This window comes from Pinus tabuliformis, chromosome 4_1, assembly GCF_031772625.1.
Source record: "Pinus tabuliformis cultivar Carrire ecotype Pingquan chromosome 4_1, CPIR1, whole genome shotgun sequence".
Taxonomy (NCBI): Eukaryota; Viridiplantae; Streptophyta; class Pinopsida; order Pinales; family Pinaceae; genus Pinus; species Pinus tabuliformis.
The window spans coordinates 95434057-95447970 of NC_142303.1; positions in this window are offsets into that span (position 1 = coordinate 95434057).

Genomic DNA, 13914 nt, shown 5'->3' on the forward strand with positions numbered 1-13914 from the left:
GTGTTCTTTGGCTGCATTCCAAATTAGCGATCCTTTATCATTGGGCTTTAATCTGATGAGTTCTTCCTGGGGTCGATGATTGGCATACTTTGCCATCCATAATGTAACCCATGGTTTGCCTGGACTTGTGAGCCATTGCCACCATATTTTGGCCCCCATGATGGCATTGTTGTGCTCGGGATCTCGAAGTCCAATGCCTCCTTTTGATTTTGGTTTGGATACAGTGCTCCACTTTACCAATGCCCATTTGCAATTAGTTGCATTTCCACCCCAAAGGAAGCATCTCTGGATATTCCTTAGTCTTTTTAGGACCCACTTCGGTGCAACTAGGATTGAAAATAAGTACAGCGGCATTGCTTGTAGAACGGCCTTTATGAGCACTGCGCGGCTGACTAAGTTCAATGCTCTGTGCGTCCACTGGTTGAGATGGGATTCAAGCTTTTCAATGAGGTTGCGCCAAGAGGAGTGCTTGATGGTTGAGACAGTGAGGGGGGCCCCAAGGTACTTGGAGGGAAGGGTGGCGATAGGGAACCCCAAAATGCGGACTATAGCAGACTTGACAACCAGAGGGGTATTAAAGAAGAAGATCTGCGATTTGGAGCAATTGATGCTGGTTCCAGAGGCTTCGGCAAAGTCATTGAGCACAGCTTTAAATCTGGAAGCTTCTTGAACGGAGGGGTAACCAAAGAGCATGGTGTCATCAACAAATTGCTGATGGGAAATGGCAGGCAGCTGATGAATAGAGAGACCTTTAAGTTGATGAGTGTGAAGGGAATTATTAATGTGACGTCCCAGTCCTTCAGCCATTAAAACAAAGAGGAAGGGGGAAAGAGGGTCCCCTTGCCTTATGCCTCGGGAGGGGGCAAAGGGTCGAGAAGGGATCCCATTCACGAGAATGGAGAAACTAGTGGAGGAAATGAGGCTAATGACCCAGCGAATCCATGTGGGATTAAAACCGAAAGCAGTTAGCATTTGCTGTACATAATCCCAGCTGAGTTTATCAAAATCTTTTGAAATATCCAGTTTTAGGAGCATACCTGCCTGTTTTGAGTGCTTGAGAGTGTGTATGATCTCATGCGAGAGGATGATGCCATCCATGATCTGTCTCCCCTCCACATATCCTGACTACTCCGGAGAAATGAGCATTGGCAAGAGGGGCTTTAGCCTGTTTGCAATGACTTTGGAGATGACTTTGCATATTACATTGCAGAGTGTGATCGGTCTAAACTTATCCGGTTTGATCGAGTCCTCCTCTTTTGGGATTAAGACTATGAATGTGGTTTTGAGTGAGGGAAGCAGCGAGTGATTCACTCGCGATTCCTTAACCACTTCCCATACTTCCAATTTTATTAGCTCCCAGAACTTGTGGAAGAAAGTGGTGGTGAAACCATCCGGGCCGGGAGCTTTACTTTCTTTAAGCTGAGCCATAGCTACGTCCACTTCCTGTGTTTGGATTGGACTGAGGAGGAGTTCATTGTGCTCCTCCGTGATTAATTTTGGCACATTGCGTATGATTCTTTCGATTGCTGGACGTCTGTTGATGTCAGGCTCTTGATGGACTTGCTTGAAGTGGTTGAGGAATTCCTTCTCAATATCTTCGTGTTGTTCCACCCTTTCTCCTCCTGATGTTTGAATGTAAGGGATATTATTGCACATTCTACGTTGCACTGTGGTTCTGTGAAAGAATTTGGTATTTCGTTCTCCCTCTTTTAACCATCTGATTCTGGACTTTTGCTTCCAGTATATCTCCTCCTGCTTTCTTCTCTCCTCAAGTTGGTTGTGGATGAGTTGCTCCTGCTTAAGGGTTCTCTCTGTGTGGCCTTTTGTACTTATTTCTTGCTGCAATTCCTTCAGAGCTTTATGGAGATCATCTTGCGCCCTGAAGATGTTTCCAAAGGTCTCTCTGTTCCATCGCTTGAGGCAGAGCTTTAAATGTTTGAGTTTCTGTTGGAACTGGTACATCTTGGAGCCGTCTGGGGGCCTGAAGGATGTCCATGTAGAGTGAACCAAATCTTTCAATGAGGGATGGGTGAACCAAAATTCCTCGAAGCGAAAAGGTCTTCTTGTGGTGCTGCCAGGACGCTGCCATTGAAGGGCTACCGGCCAGTGGTCGGATCCAGAATGTGGAAGAATGGTTGCCGAGAAGTCTCCCCCTAGGTGAATCGAGTTGTCTGAGATAAGGAACCGATCTAGCTTGGAGGCTATTTGATGCTTGCCTGCTCTTCGATTACTCCACGTGAAAGTGCCATTGCAATAATGTAGATCTATCATGGATGCGTTCTGGATAAAGTCTCTAAAGAGGGTGTTTTCCTGTTCCAGCCTGTTTCTGCCCCCAATCTTTTCCTCTAATTTTGTTATCATGTTAAAATCCCCCCCAACAATCCAGAGCGGGTGCCTTCTATTGGAGTTAAGAGCTTCTATGGTCTGGAGGAGAGCAATTTTTTCCTTGGCTTCCTGCGGGAAATATACATTCGAGAGATGCCCATGTATATTCGTGCCTATTATGTGAAAAGCAGCTTGAATTAGACTATGAGAAGCATGAAAGTCCGTGAGGGTAAGTGCTTGGGAGTTCCATGCGATAGCCAGCCCTCCAGATGCCCCAGAGGCATCCACAGCCACCGAATGACTACCTGGCCAGGCTTTAGAGAGGATCACTTCTAGAGTTGAGCTGTTACATTTTGTCTCTTGGAGAAAGCATATTTGCGGCTTTTCCATTCTTAACATATTTTTTAGCATTCTGAGTTTTCCTGGGCTGTTGAGCCCCCTTAGGTTCCATGAAATGAGCTTCATGATTCACTATTGGTAGAGGGCTTGTAGTACTTCGTAAGCTTAGCATACCTGCCTGAGTCTACCAGGATCTTCCCTACCGCTATTGTTCTTTGGAGATCAGTTCTTCTTCCTCTTTTTTTGGAGTCTTTTGGAGTTTGGCTTAAATCCCATTGGCTTCCTGCTTGGATACCTAGCTGGTGCTGATGGTATGCTCTGGAAATTACCATTTCCAGTTTGTTAAGCTGAAACTCTGGGATGCTTTCATAAGCTTTCTTCTTGCATGCTGCTTCAAGTTCCAATATGTCTAATCCATTTAGATCTATACTCTCTGGTTCTTCCTCCATGCGCTGCATCTGGTTGTCCTCTTCCGAGGGCATGTTTGGGCTTTGGAGTGGGTCTGAGGACCCGTCAACCTCCATTTCATTTTCTTTTTCCCCTTGCTTTTCCTTGCTTTCCGAGGGGTTATCTGGGACCGCTTTGGTTGGAGGAAGGTTCGAGGAGGGGGCTGAAAGAGGTGGTTGGGTGGAGGAGGAAGGGATATCAGTGTTGGGGGGAGAGGAAGTGTTTTGCTCTTCCGTGGTTTGAGCCAGGATTCCAAAGCTATTTCTGACCGCAGGGTCAGAGGTGTTATTTTGCTGGGGTTTCTTCCCTGTTGTTGATTTTTTGTGAGCTCGTTTGCGGGTAGGGGCTTTGGTGAAGCCATCATGGGTCAAAGAGTCAGAGGGGATAGGGGCAGTAGCTTTGACATTTAGGGGGAAATCTCTAAAAATATGCCCTATGGCATGGCATTTATGACATCGAAACGGGACATGTTCATAGTCTAAGGGTTGAATCCATTCATAGTCACGGTGAGAGAGACTTACCGATTCTGGCAAAGCTTTGTCCAGGCGCATAAAGACGCAGATGCGAGCGTATGATGTGTATCTTCGCATTTTCATTTCTTCGGCAACCTTTATGTATTCCCCTAGACCATTTCCAATGTTTCTCAGGATATCCTCGCCCCAATACTCATCTGGGAGTGAGTATAGTCTTATCCAGACCGGAGCCCAAGTGAGGTCCTCCTTATCCGGGTTGAACCTGGGTGCCCAGTCCCTTAAGTATAGACCTGCTGAGTTGAAAAAGTAAGGTCCCTCCACTAGGATTCTGTATTTGTCTTCCAGGCAGAAGAAGATCGCTGTGAAGAATCCTTTTGGGCCTAGCTGCAGAGTTACATCGCCCTTCGGCTTCCATTTCGCTGCGATCCAACTGTGTAGGGCTTTTTCCGTCGGCCAAAACCCTATAAATTTCCCGATGAGCGCATGATCTTGCATAAACTGGATTCTTTCTTCTATTTTCTCTCCCGGCAGTTCGATTCTGGGTCGATCTGTTGCTATTGGTTTGCAGGTGGTCGAGGAGACCTTCGGGGTATCTTCTGGTCGGTTATTCCGCCCTGTTTCTTCATCCCCCTTATTATCCGGTTTGTTCTTGCCATTGCGCTCATGCTGGCGCGGGATCTCCTGATTGATCACATTCTCGTTGATCGATCCAAAGCGTATCGTTCCTTCTATTTGGTTCTGCGCTTTATTTGCCATGGGGGAGGTCGCCGTAACCCCCCCTGGGGGTTATCCATTTGCCTTCCGGTCCCTTCCAATGCAGATGAGTGATCTCTGGGTGCAGGGTCAGGTCCTCGATGGCTGTCTGCGCAGGTCAGGCTGCGTCGTCTGAGGAAAGTACGAAACCCTAGCAGTCAGGCTGCTTCAGTCCCATCCCTCTCTCTTCAATGCCTTCGATTCATAAATTGGTTATTACTAGCATGGTCTTCCAGCCAATGCATTACAAGATATCGTCGGATTCATTTCTTCTTTATCTAGGCTTTATTCCTGGAGTATATCCTCTTCTTTTGACCTTTCTTGCTCCTTTTCTTCTTCCTCTTTACAATCTATGTAGAATAATTTCTTCTCAACACACTTATGACCTTTAGTGTATTTGTTATCACAACTATAAGAAAGCCATTTTGCTCTTTTTTCTTCCAATTGTTGTGGTGTCAACCATATATGTTGTGGAAGACTAGGGGCAACAACACTTCCATCTTTATAGTTGTGAGTGGTATGCTTCCTGGTTGCCATAATTTTGCTTTCCATTTTTCTTGCTAACCTTAATTCCTTCTCTAATGAATCAGGTTCCCAGAGGTGAACATCATGTTGGATATTATCCTTTAAATTCCCTATGAACACATCAATCCTATGCTCCTCTGGAATATTTTGTACCCTTATGTTCAATTTTTGGAACTCCTCAATGTGCTCCATTATTGAACCCTTTTGTTTGAGACTTATCAATTGGCTAAAAAAAGTGTTGCTTTTTGTATCCTCATAATATGCTGTCAATTCTTCTGTAAAAATTTCCCAAGTGATAATTTCTTTACGAGAGCAAAGCCATTGATACCATACAAACTGATTTGGTTCCAAATATAAAGTTGCAATACGTACCTTTTGTGTGTTTTGCACATTATTGAGATCAAAAAATTGCTCCATTTGTAATATCCATGTTGCGGGATCCTTGCCATCAAACTTCCTCATATCAATTTTTGGAATATGGTGGGTATTCGATCCAACATTATAGTCTATGAAATCATGATTTACATTTCTTTTGTTTGCATCATGAGTTTCCTTTACTACCCTTTCACCATTAGTAAGTATTTCTTGTAGAAAATTTGTCAAATCTGTCTTCAAATCTGCCATGCCTATCTTGAAATCTATCTTCAAATTGTCCATCTTAGCTTCCACGCCATTCATCTTAGCTTCCATGCCCTTTATCTTAGATTCCACGCCATTTATCTTAGCTTCTGTTAGCTTTTGTGACAGTGACATTTGTTGCACTTGGTCTTGTAATTTTGATATATCATGTAGCATTTATTCCTCTTCTTCATGAGTCATGCTAGAGCTTTCAGGTTGCTTACTAGGTGTTTGCATTTTCTTTCCTCAAGGCATCAATTATTGATAATAATTCTCTACTATGCCCTTTGAATTCCTTCAAAATAATTTTTCAAACCAAGCTTAGGCAAAAATTTTAAAAAAATCTACACACATTTTTTCACTTTGTAGGAGCTTGATATTGCCTGTAATGTATCTATGGAATTTTGGATCATCCAGTTTTGAAATTGTGATTTGTAGTAGCCCTCTATGTCCTATTTCCAATGCCACCAGTCTGATCCAAATTGGATTCTCCGAGGAAGAGTTATGCCAAATCTCCCACAGTGACCTGATTATAGACTAGTTCAATAGAGTGAACTTGTACGACGTGCCACGTGTCCCTGTTTTGACCTTTGGCTCTGAAAAATATATACAAGAAATTATAGTCCATCCTCTTTCTTTAACTTTTACGAATTTTCAATCCGATGCTCAGAGAGAAAGTTTTGAAGATTTTCCCCAGGTCACCTGTTTGGAATGTAATTCAGGAGTCTGCAAAAAGACCAACTTCCTCAGATCATATCTCCGCAAATATAGCACGAAAAGCTTTGAAATTCGGATCCAAGGTTCAGTGCGATTTCATCTCAAATGGGTTTTTTTTTCACTTTTGAAATGTCACAGAAACAAAGTTATAGCGAAAATTCCACGATGACCTATTTGGAGCAGTGAAACCCTAGAATCGAAAGCTTTGATACCAAATGTTATGAAACCAGCTCACAAAAAGATAGAAAAGATAGATCAATGCATTAGAATTCAGCCTCTTCGAGGGGGTAACCTCCTTTATATTACACAAATGAATGATTCTTTGATTATTCAAATGACAAAACCTCCTTTCTATATATAGGAGTCTAAGGAGTCACAATATAATCCAGTCAACCTAACAATAATAATATAAAGGCGCAAAAATAACAATAGAGGGATTCTATGGGGCACAGTAATAACAATATGGGGACAATAGGGGCACAACAATATTAATAAGTGATACAAATACAATATTAATGGGGTAATCATTAGTATTATAGGGATCTAACAAAAACTATCTTCTATAGTTGTATATTCATCATTAATATTCAGCCTGGACAGGAAATCTGCTACCGCATTATCCTTTCCTAGTTTGTCTACAATAGTGATATCAAATTTCTGTAACAATAATAACCATCTTGTAATTCATCTAAGACTTATTGTTTTGTTCATCATATACCTAATGGTTGAATGATATGTGTGCACAAACGTGGGGTACCCTTTAATATATTGCTGAAATTTGTTAACATCATAAATGACAGCAAAAAATTCCTTCTTAGTTACCGTATAATTAAGTTCAACAGGAGTTAAATTATTGTTGACGTAGTAGATCACATACGTGTTGGCATTATGATACATATGTTGTACTTGATGGCAACCCACTCATCTCAGATGATAAATTATAGTGCAGCAAAGTTCACTCACTTTCATGAAGATAAAAGTTTCTTTCATGTAGAGAAAAGTTCGCGCACTTTTATGCAGAGAAAAGTTTATTTCATGTAGAGAAAAGTTCACGCACTTTTATGCAGAGAAAAGTTTATTTCATGTAGAGAAAAGTTCACGCACTTTTATGGAGAGAAAAATTTATTTCATGGAGAGAAAAGTTCACGCACTTTTATGCAGAGAAAATTTTATTTCATGTAGATAAAAATTCACGCACTTTCATGCAGAGAAAAGTTCCTTTCATGAAGAGAAAATTTCACGCACTTTCATGGTTGGCTCATGGTATTAGTCCGACAGTTTTTTATCCTATGGTTTTGGTCCGTGGTATTGCATCCAAAAGTGTTGATCTCACGCACTTTCATGGTTGGTTCATGGTATTAGTCCTATAGTTTTTGATCCTATGGTTTTGGCTCGTGGTATTGCATCTAAAAGTATTGATCTCACGCACTTTCATGGTTGGTTCATGGTATTAGTCCAACAGTTTTTTGATCCTTTGGTTTTGGACCGTGGTATTGTGGAAGGCCTAAGACTATAAAAGAGGAAGGAGATCATTTGGCAAAGTATCATCGAATGAATTGAATATCTAATAAGTGCTAGACCTGAAATATTTGTGAGTGGGTTATGGTGCAGATCTGGATCTGAATGAAGGAACAACCTTAGCGCATAAAGAAGGATAAGTTCTTTTGATGGGTCATAATCTTTATGCTTAAATAATAGTATCTTTGCATGATTTTGATCTGTTATATGAGGTGCATGCTTGATCTATAAATCTGACAATCTGGGTTAATTAGTGTCTGAATATTTGAAAGAAGGAATTATCCTTTATAGATCTGCACGCAGGTTTCAGGTTGTTGAAGTAGCGTATATCTTTAAATTTTGATCTAGTTGCCTCTGTCTATTGTTGTAGTATTCTAGGTTCAGAATTTGGTGTGTGGTTACTGTTACTATGTTCTGGGTACAGTTGTCAGAGAAGTGTTTACTTGGTTCAGTGCTAATTGGGAAAAGGAGATTGTTTGATGCAGATATACTTGATGATTGATTGATGTTTATGGATCCAGTCTGAAGATTTATGAAACTTGGTCCCTGGAAGAAAGAGAAGGTTGTAGGCTTCAGTAGGCCAGCACCTACGTACTAGTATCTTGGCTAGTACAAGAGCTAAGGGGGTTGTAGCTCCCTTCCAGGAGAAGCTGGAGAACGAGAGAGGGTTGTAGCTCTCTGCAGGTTGTAGCCTGCGTACCGGTAAAGGACTGCACCAGTAAAAAATCATTGTAAAAGGAGTTTCTAATTGAAAGAAGATAGAGACATATTGTAGCAGGTGGTTTTCACCCACATTGGGTTTCCACCTTATATCTGGTGTTCTTTTGTGTGACTATTTGTTTTTCTTATTCCTGCTCATTATTTTATGATACTGACATACAAAGTAATGATCAATATTTGAAGAATTATTCAAAGTATAAATAAGGAAGATAGATTGATAAGAATTTGATAATACTGATTCACTCCCCCCCCCCTCTCAGTATTATTCCCAACAATTGGTATCAAAGCAGGTCCTTCTGAAGAAGCTTGATCGCTTGAAGGAAGATCTAACATCATGAGCAACTACCAGAGGGAAGCATCAATCAGGCCACCGATTTTTGATGGAACAAACTTCGTATATTGGAAGGTAAGAGTTACTGCCTATCTTCAATCTTTGGGTACAGAAGTATGGGACATTATAGAAACAAGGTATACTTTTCCATCAGCTACTCCTACAGATTCAGCTGAGAAGAAAAATATGAAACAAATGCAAAGGTGGTTAATACTCTTCTAGGATGTCTATCTCAATCTGAATTTGTGATGGTTATGCAATATAAATCCGCAAAAGAAATATGGGACAAGATTGTTTTGAGCTACGAAGGAGATGAACAGGTAAAACGTGCAAAACTTCAAACCCTCAGGATTCAGCATGAGAATCTCAGAATGTATAATGATGAAAGTGTGGCTAAATATTTCCTTCGGGTAGAATAGATTGTTAATTGTATGAAACATTTGGGTGAAGAAATAAAAGAGGTTGTTGTGGTTGAAAAAGTCCTAAGATCATTGTCCCCCAAGTTTGAATCTAAAGTGTCTGCAATAGAATAAAAGGAAAATATACGAACTCTTACTATGTCTCAGCTACACGGAATTCTAACTGCTTATGAAATGAGAAAAGGAGGTCCATCAGATTGGAGAGAAGTTGCTTTTAAGGCTTTAGGCAAAGGAGACTACTATGAATCAAGTCACGTGCCAGAAGAAGAAAAAGAATCAAATTTTGTCAGAAATCTTCAACGGGGTACTGGAAGGTTCAGAGGTAAGCTACCTTTTAAATGTTTTGCTTGTGGAAGAGTAGGTCATTATGCTGCCAAATGTCTTCATAAGTATAAGATTGACAAAGGAAAGGAACCTGCCAGATGGAACAAGAAACAGAATGCAAATAAGAAAAGTTACTACACTAATGAAGACAGTGATGGTCTATCAAATAGTGATGAAGATGAACGAGGTAATGACTATAAACTTTTAGTGGCATTTGAAGATGATGATTACATGGATGCTATAGATGTGGATAGTTTTTATGAAGAGATTTCTAGACTTAAGACATGTATAGAAGAAAAGAATATAATCATTGATACTCTACAATTTCAAATTGATGAAAAAGAAAAATATCTTGAAAAGTTAGAAGGTGAAATTGTTGGCCTTAGAAAAGAAATTGAGAAATGAAAGGCTATTAATCTTAAAATTGTCAAAGGATCTGAAACTCTGGATGAGATCATCAATGTACAGTGTTCTTCGCTAAACAAGATAGGTTTGGGGTATAATGGAGAAACATCTCAAGCATCCACCTCAAAGAGTTATCTTGATGCAGCAAGAAGGAATGAGCAAAAGCACAATGGAGATCACCAGGTAAAGCAGGGACGAATTACATCAAGAACGAACAAAGACTATCAGGTAAACCAGGGGCAATATGTCTTAAGGATGAACAAAAGCTACAACCAGCCACAGGTAAAATATTCTCAATTTGCTTCAAGAATGGATGACAATAGAAATTACAATCATTTGGCCGGTAGATTTGATAATCACAGAAGTTTCTTCAATGGGCAATGTTTCTTTTGCCATAAATTTGGTCACAAAGCAGCTCAATGTGTTGCATATAAAACAATCATGACTAGAGAAGCTCAAAAACAAAGAAGTATGATCGGGATTACAAAAAGGACCTATAACAACTTTTCGGCTCTTGAAAATGAAGTTGAATGTTCTATTTGCAATAACTTTGGTCATGAAGATTCTGAATGCAGGAGCAGGTTTCAGCAGACAAAGGAACAAGCCTCAAGCACCAAAACATGGAGAATAAAGGAACCACAAACAGAAAGATGTGGGATAGACTTTTATGCAGAGGGACAGGAAAATCTATGGTACATCGACAGTGAATGTTCGAAGCATATGACAGGTGATAAAGAAAAACTTGAATCATATTCTGCTTTAGAAAAGGGAAAGAAAGTTTCTTTTGGAAATGAAACTCCAACAGCTATAAAAGGAAAAAGCACAGCTCAGTTAAAAGAAAAGGTCAAAGTTGGAAATGTTTTGTATGTTGATGGCTTGAAGCATAACCTTCTGAGTGTCAGTCAGATGTGCGATCAAGGAACCGAGGTAATATTTCCATCAAATGGATGTAGCGTTCGTGATCTTGATACAGGGAAAATAGTGATCAAAGGTAGAAGAACTCCAAATAATCTATACATATTTGAAGAAGGACAACAACAATGCTATTTGAGCAAGGATGATGAACATTGGTTATGGCACCGGAGGTTGGGGCATCTAAGCTTTTCACAAATAAGGAAGGCATGCAAATATCAGGCAGTTCGTGGTCTTCCAGATATCAAAATTCCAGACAACACTATATGCAAATCATGTCAGTTTGGTAAGCAAACCAGAACCAACTTCCCGGAGAAGGAAGGATCAGCCAGCAGGCCTCTTGAACTAGTCCATACAGATGTATGTGGTCCTTTCAGGACGAGGTCACCTCGAGGAGAAGAATACTTCATATTATTCATTGACGATTTCTCCAGGTTTGTTTGGTTAGGACTTTTGAAGCACAAAGACGAAGCATTCGAAAAATTCAAATCCTTCAAAGCCTTGGTTGAAAATGAATCAGGTTACAAAATTAAGTGCCTCGGGTCCGACAGAGGTGGGGAGTTTACCTCAAATGAATTTTTCGATTTCTGTGAAGAACATGGGATAAGAAGAGAATTCTCTACAGCAAGAACTCCTCAGCAAAATGGAGTGGTGGAAAGGATGAACAGAACAGTCCAACAAATGGCCCGTGCTATGCTTGATGAGTCCAAAACTCCCGCAACTTTCTGGGGTGAAGCTGCATATGTTGTGGTTGTTATTCTCAATAAAACAAATGTCCAAGTGAATAGCACTCAAACTCCTCATGAACTCTGGTATGGTGAGACTCCTTCGGTAAAACACTTCAAAATCTTTGGGAGCAAATGCTATATTAAGAATACTGATGAGCAACTTGGCAAACTTGAACCTAGAGCAGATCAAGGCATTCTTCTTGGCTATTCTCCACACAGCAAAGCATACAAGTGCTACAATAAAAGACTTTGAAGAATTGTTGACAGCATTGATGTAGTGGTTGATGAAAAAGGATACATTCCTAGGCAAGTAAATCATGAAAATATCGAAGAAGATGAAGACTACCCTCAAAGACAGAATGATGAAGAAGAAGAACCTCAAGAAGCACCAGAGGAACAGATAAGGGTAGAAGAGAAGACTCCATCCAGGTACGTTCAGAAGAATCATCCAGAATCTCAGATTTGGGGCAAAAAGAAGCAGGTGTACAAACAAGAAGAACAATTGCAGAAGCTTCAAGCTATTTGGCATTACTCTCATCCACTGAACCACAAAATGTAAAAGAGGCATGCAAAGATGAATGTTGGGTCAAAGCAATGGATGAAGAACTTGAGCAGATCGAAAAGAACAACACTTGGGAGTTGGTTCCTAGACCAATGGATAAGAATGTTATAGGGACAAAATGGGTCTTCAAAAATAAGTTGAATGAAAATGGGGAAGTAATTAGAAACAAGGCCAGACTTGTTTGTAAACGGTATGCGCAGCAAGAAGCAATAGATTTTGAAGAAACTTTTGCTCCTGTTGCAAGACTTGAGGCCATCCGAATGTTCCTTGCTCTCTCAAGCTTTCAAAAGTTCAAAGTATTTCAAATGGACGTGAAATCAGCCTTTCTGAATGGAGACTTAGAAGAAGAAGTATACATTGAGCAGCCAGATGTTTTCATTCTTGGAAATGATCCAAATCTTGTATGCAGATTGAAAACGGCTCTCTATGGTCTTAAACAAGCTCCAAGGGCTTGGTACTATCGTTTGGACAAATATCTTCATCAACAAGGTTTTTCGAAAGGATCAGCAGATAGCAATCTTTATATAAAAATTGAAAATGACAAATTGCTGATACTTGTTGTGTATGTAGATGAAAATATCTTTGGCAGCAATGAAGAATCTATGAGTCAAAGATTTGCCTTGGTGATGCAGAAAGAATTCGAAATGTCCTTGCTTGGATAATTGACATATTTTCTTGGCCTGCAAACCCAACAAAATGAAGGAGGGATCTTCTTGTCTCAAACTAAGTATCTCAAGCAGATTTTGAAGAAATATGGCATGGAAGATGCAAAACCAGTATGTACACCCATGGTCACAGGATGTAGCCTTAGTGCAAATGATGAATCAGTAGCAGTACATCAACCAACCTACAGATCTATGATTGGAAGTCTACTTTATTTGACAGGTACCCGACCAGACATCATGCATGCAGTGGGAATAGTTGGAAGATTTCAGGCAAATCCAAAGGAAACTCATCTTCAGGCAGTAAAGAGAATCTTCAAATATCTTCAAGGGACTCAAAATTATGGCTTATGGTATCCTAGAGATACAGATCTCACACTTCATGCTTATACTGATGCAGATTGGGCCGGAAGCGTGGATGACGGGAAGAGCACAAGTGGTGGTGCATTCTTTATGGGTTCCAGATTAGTATCTTGGTTCAGCAAGAAACAGAGTTTGATTGCCTTGTCTACAGCTGAAGAAGAATATGTTGCTGCTGCATCTTGCTGCACTCAACTCCTTTGGATGATGCAGACCTTGCAGTATTTTCAAACCACTTGTACACCACCCATCTCCATCTTATGTGATAATACAAGTGCAATCAGCATTTCAAAGAACCCAATCATGCATTCAAAAACCAAGCACATACCAATAAAGTATCACTTTCTCCGGGAACAAGTGCTTGAGCAAAAGGTCAAGTTGGAGTATGTTCCTTCTAAGGAACAGGTTGCTGATATACTCACCAAACCATTGCCTAGGGAGACCTTTGAATACCTCAGGCAAAAGCTGGGATACTCACCAAACCATTGCCTAGGGAGACCTTTGAATACCTCAGGCAAAAGCTGGGGGTTGTTGATGCATCATCTTGTTATTGAATCTCTTCTGATTTTTGGTTGTACGCAAGGTTCATCTGAAGTATATGCGTACATGTGCTGGGTTGCGGGTTCGTCAAAGATCGAATGGCATAGGTTCAGGGGGAGCATATCATGCATTGTTGGCATTATGGAGGAAGTACAGAAGGAGATCATGGATGCTGGTTTGAATATTGCTGCAATACGTATCTATCTCTTTCATGGTCATTTATGGTGTTTGATGGA